The sequence below is a fragment of the Grammomys surdaster genome, unplaced genomic scaffold (genome assembly GCF_004785775.1).
Source record: "Grammomys surdaster isolate TR1022 unplaced genomic scaffold, NIH_TR_1.0 169, whole genome shotgun sequence".
Classification (NCBI taxonomy): Eukaryota; Metazoa; Chordata; class Mammalia; order Rodentia; family Muridae; genus Grammomys; species Grammomys surdaster.
In genome coordinates this window covers 15,917,909-15,924,040 of record NW_021604617.1, presented here as the reverse complement: position 1 = coordinate 15,924,040, position 6,132 = coordinate 15,917,909, and the positions used below count along the sequence as shown (strand labels likewise).

Below are 6,132 nucleotides of genomic sequence, written 5' to 3'. Positions count from 1 at the left end.
TTAGCATTTTTAAGTGTTATATCTCAAGTATATTCTAATCAGTGTTCTGCAGGACTCTCTTTTCCCTACAAATGTAATTCAATCAAAAACTTTGAACACCCATTCGATCTAGCATTCCATTTCATTAAAGAAAATATTTTCCGGCTTATTAGCATGCCAGCAGGCATCCTACGTCCTTTCCAACCTCTGTGAGCCACTGTGGGGAGTCAGAAAGGGATGAGTCCCTGTAACTCTCTCTGAAAATGTTGAGTATGCTCCTGTCTCTGGTTGGACTATGGGAGAAGAAAAGAAGGAGAATAGAGGAGCTGCTGGCTGAGAAAATGGCTATTGATGGTGGGTGTGGGGACAGTGGAGACTGGGAAGGTCGCTGGAACCATATAAAGAAGTTCCTCGAGTGGTCTGGACCCTTCCCACACCCCAATTTGGAACCAAGCACTGAATCACTCCAGTTCTTGTTAGATACATGTAAAGTTCTAGTCATTGGAGCTGGTGGCTTAGGATGTGAGCTTCTGAAAAATCTAGCGTTGTCTGGTTTTAGACAGATTCATGTTATAGACATGGACACTATAGATGTTTCCAATTTAAATAGTCAATTTTTATTTAGGCCTAAAGATGTTGGAAGACCCAAGGGTAAAGTTGCTGCAGAATTCTTAAATGACAGAGTTCCTAACTGCAACGTGGTCCCACATTTCAACAAGATTCAAGATTTTAACAACACTTTCTACAGACAATTTCATATTATTGTATGCGGCCTGGACTCTATCATAGCCAGAAGATGGATCAATGGAATGCTGATATCTCTTCTAAATTATGAAGATGATGTGTTGGATCCAAGCTCCATTGTACCTTTGATAGATGGGGGAACAGAGGCTTTAAATGAAATGCCCTAGTGATTTTGCCTGGAATGACTGCTTGTATTGAGTGCACTCTGGAACTTTACCCACCACAGGCCAATTTTCCTATGTGTACCATTGCATCTACGTCCAGGCTCCCAGAACACTGTATCGAGTATGTAAGGATGTTGAAGTGGCCTAAAGAGCAGCCTTTTAGAGATGGGGTTCCATTAGACAGCGATGACCCTGAAGATATTCAATGGGTTTTCCAAAAGTCTGTAGAGAGAGCATCACAATATAATATTAGAGCTGTTACCTACAGACTCACTCAAGGGGTAGTAAAACGAATCATTCCTGCAGTAGCTTCTACAAATGCAGTAATTGCAGCTGTATGTGCCACTGAGGTTTTCAAGATAGCTACAAGTGCATACATTCCCCTTAATAACTACTTGGTATTCAATGATGTAGATGGACTATACACTTACACATTTGAAGCAGAGAGAAAGGAAAACTGTCCTGTGTGTAGCCAACTTCCTCATAACATTCAATTTTCCCCATCAGCTAAACTACAAGAGGTCTTAAACTATCTAACCAATAGTACTTCTCTGCAAATGAAATCTCCAGCTATCACAGCCACATTAGAGGGGAAAAACAGGACTCTTTACTTACAGTCAGTAACGTCTATTGAAGAACGAACAAGGCCCAATCTTTCCAAAACATTAAAAGAACTGGGACTACTCAACGGACAAGAACTAGCTGTTGCTGATGTCACTACACCACAGACTATACTATTCAAACTTCATTTTACTTAAGGAAAATAAATCTGTACATAATAGAAAATTCATAGAAATAATGGACTTTATAAATGGTATGGAATTGAAGAGCCGGGAAGATGAGGCAAAGGGAAGCACCCCAAAACGGAAGTTTAATTGATGTCATTTTAGTATTAGTGTGGCTAGAATTTGACATATATATATGTATATGTATATATATATATATATATATATATATATATATATATATATATATATAAATGAATGACTCTTTTTTAACTTTATAAGTTTCACTTGAAGACTGAACTTTGGGGTTGGGCTAGTAAGCCTTTTCATTTTAGTAATATGGAAAACTATGCCTCCAGGAAGGGTTATGAACAAATGTATTGCTTCTTTAAAGCAGGACAAACACTGTCTTTTGTGTGAGTTTGTTACCGTCAAAGAGCATATTCCTCAGCATGCGTTTGAGCATCCACATGTATGGAAATGTTTCCTTGAATGGAAATGAGGAATTATGTCTTAAGAACATTAAATATTTACAACCTGACATCTAGAGTGTATCAAACATAGGCAGTTTCTTCATTACTACTCATATAATTGTGACTATCCATGTGTGTATTAATTATTGCAGAATTTAACTTGTCCATGATAATTTGTAAACAGTATTGTAGGTTCATACCTGTGCATGAAAATACAAAATATTTTCAAGTATTTGTTTGCAGTGCCACAGAGACCAGTATGCACAAATTTAAACCAAGATATGGCTGTTCAAAGAAAATTAATGTTTAAACAGTTATCATTGATGCTTTTGCACTATTTATTAATAAAATTGTACATTGTCTACTTTTAAAAAAAAAGAAAATATTTTCCTTGTTTTCTTTATCACGCCAAGAGTTGTGTTAACATTTACGGAAGACAGTGGAAATTTCACCAGATATAGTAAGTAAATCTCCTTACTAATTTTTTCAATGTGTTTTTTTCTTGTGAGTTTCAAAATTCTTATCCTTTTGCTCTTTATATTGAACAATTGTGGTGACCTTTGTGGACCTTGATTCCTGAGTGTGTCTTCAAGGCATCATCAAATGTGGGATCAAGTAGCTGTGGAGCCATGAGGAACAGGACTGAGGTAAGAGTGGGGTCAAGTTTAATCTCAACCCTGGAAATCTTGTCCTGAGATTGGCAGGAGTAGGATTGCCCCACACTTTACCTAGACTTGCAAGTCCCACTGTACCCAGATCTGTGGCCCACCCTTTGCCTCACCAGAGTGAGCTTTGGTAGCCAGGCTAAACTTCCTTCCCCCTCATAAGATCATGTCTTCCAGCACCTGCAATTCATGCAAAAGAAGCATTTACAACACCTTAGTCCTGGAATTCTTCCTCATGCAAATGAGGTATCCCCAGCATCACCAGCCCAGCCAATGATGTACACTCCCTCCCCAAACGTTTAAAGAGCCTTTGTTTTCCCTCAACTAAAGGAGCTGCTCTCATTGTGGAGCCTGCCTCTGCTTCTCACTGAGTTCACCAGATGCCACCACCCACTGCATTTCAACCTTGCGTTTCCCTTTCAGGCCACAGGTCCAATCCAGGGCATCTTGCCATTAAGGGACAGAGTGCTGAGTGGGAATGATAATCAAAAGCCTGAGTTTGTCCTCTTTTGGCCTTTCGACGTGTTTCCTCTGTGAGGATTATTATGTTTTTGAGTCAATGCAATAACCTCTGGTTTATACATTTCGTGTTATATCACAGAGATGTGATTTAGTTCAAATAAATATTATTTACAAATTGTGGTTATGCAATTAATCTTACACTTCTTCCTATGATGTATTTTATTTCGTTTGCCTAACACATTTCTAAGTTACCTGAAATATTCTTTAGACATTGAAGTTTAATTTTGTTCTCAAAAACAAATAGAAAGTTCTTATTTGAAATAAGCAGAATTTTGCATTCTGCCTTAGATCATTACATCAAATAACTACTTCTGTTCAGTTTAAAAACAGCGCTGCTCTGTAGGTTGAAAGGTTATGAAACTATATTTTAATAAATTCATATTTTACAAAAAAAAGTAGATTTCATTTTTATAAAAGAATACATATACAAAAGGACCAGACAGTAATATGCCAAATTTAAAATCATGGTAGAAAGGCATATTCAATGTGATTTATTTTTTATTTTCTTTTTTTGTTTCCTATATTTTCTGATTTTTCTAAAATATCCATTTAAAGTGAATTCATACTGGAGTCCAGACACTGAGAAAATTGGAGATTATGAAAGGGTATGTCAGAGGTGGTTAAATTATTTCAGACCTCTGTAACACACACACACACACACACACAAAGAAAGGCTGAAAAAGCTTAAAGGGGTAATTAACGATTTGTGCATCATAGATAGGCAAAGCTGTGTAAAATAAATGAATAAATGAATGGATGAACGAACGAATGAATGAATGAATGAATGAATGAATGAATGAATGGAAAGACTGTGGCTCAACATAGTTATTACAGGGTCTTCTACTACAGACAGGACCCCAGGTTACAGAATGCCTCCTGTGGAGAGAGACCCTTGGGCAGAGCATACCTGTCCCCTGAACAAGTTGAGCCCTGGAGGCGGAGTGTAGTAGCCACAAAAACTTAAAAGGAAATGAAAGGCTCTCCAGCCACTGCTCCGCCCACCTGATGCTAATATGCCCCTGTGTACCTCCACCCTCCTTCCCTCATCACCTGCAGAGTACTGGCTTAGGAAAGGAAATATTCTTATTAAAACTGTTCAAAAGGCAGAGAACGCCTGGAACAAAGTAACTGTAACTGTAAAATGTCCTGAAATGCCAATTAGAAATTGCAATACTGGAGTTTTATTACAACTAACTCCTCCTTAATTATCAATCAATGAATTCTTCTGGAGGAAAAAAAAAAACCCGTATTCTCTGTTGGGAAATTGATGCTAATTATTTTCTGTTAATTAAGTCTGTTCTGGGATTCAGATGTGCCATCCTTCAATTAAAAGATTGACGCATCAATGCTAACATAATGCTCAGTGCTCCCTTCTCAAGGCTGTATAACCAGGGATAATCAAGTAGTGCCTGTTGTTTTAAATCTCTTGAATAGCCATGGTTTTATCTGCAAATGAGAAATGTATACATGGGCAATAATAGGTGAACTTTAATATGCTACATATTAGGGCCTTGCCAATCCTTAAGGAAGAACTCTTTGAAATTTTGTAGCTCAGTTTCATGACCTTATTAAACAAATATTAAATACAGTATTGAGATGGGTACTTATCTACGGTAGAAACAAACTCAGGTATAGGATGATCAAATTTTCTCGGACCTCTGATATGCAAAGTAGTCAATCTCAGGAAATTTGTGTGTGAGTCAGAGCAACTAATTACTTGACAATTATGTCACCAAATTGTGGTTTTAGTCACATATTGTACTTCTTTCTTGACAGCTTAAAATACAATAAGTATAACTTCATGGTCCCTAACCTTTCTCTTATTTCTTCTTAGAGGAAACAAGGTTGACTACAAAATGGTTCTTATGAGCGATCAGCAGGTTTGGCTTCAACGTGCATGACAGGGGATGGAGTCTCAAAAAGTCCATAACCTCAGGTGACAAACAGAGTGAGCTTTTCAGGCCCCAAGAATTGTGAGCAACAACTTGTTTATAAGCGGTCTGTTTAGCAATCCATTCTGGTATAGCAGTCCAAATGAACTAAAGTGGGGCTTATCTTACATTGTGATATCTTAGTCATAAGAGGGATGGAACTCCGAGCTGAGTACCACAACCCTGCCGAAGGATGAAAGATGCAGGATGACTGTGGTATAGTAACACGTAAGCAAACGGATAGTTACTGATTTGAAACCTAGTGTTTATAAGTACCTGGAGCTAATGATTGACACAAGCCAACCTGACTCCACCCCTTGCCAGGGTTCTATCTCAACTGTGCTACTCTTTATAGCTTTTGTCATACCAAACTGTGGTAATCCACTAAGTTAAGCACCCTACCACAGTGACAGTTCCTCGAGAATGGAAAGTGTGACGCACTTACTGTAAAATGGCTAAATCAATGCCGGGCCATAGGTGTACAGACACTCTCTTCTTTATGGTACGTAAATAATCCCTTCCCTGTCCCCTGAAACTGTTTGGACATTTGAACTGGCTTAGCCTATAAGTCTACCTCTTTCACTAATTTAGAGTATGAACCACATACTAAAAACCATGCCAGGCTTTCGAAATACAGTCCCCTAGAAAGACCCAAATCATTTCTATCCAAATGAAGCTGGGCAGAAGTGGTGGTGCATGCCTTTATTCCCAGGATTTGAGAGGTGGAGGCAGGCAGATCTCTGTGAGTTCAAGACTGGCCTGATCTACAGAGCTAGTTCTAGGACAGCCAAGGCTACACAGAGACCCTGTAGCAAAAGAAAGAAAGGAAGAAAGAAAGAAAGAAAGAAAGAAAGAAAGAAAGAAAGAAAGAAAGAAGAAAGGAAGAAAGAAAGAAAGAAGAAAGGAAGGAAGGAAGAAAGAAAGAAGAA

General features: G+C 38.2%; 1 pseudogene; it reads left to right on the top strand.

The window, feature by feature from the left end:
* Positions 1–287: 287 nt before the first annotated feature.
* LOC114620614 lies at positions 288–1,645 on the top strand (annotated as a pseudogene).
* The last annotated feature ends 4,487 nt before the right edge of the window (positions 1,646–6,132 follow it).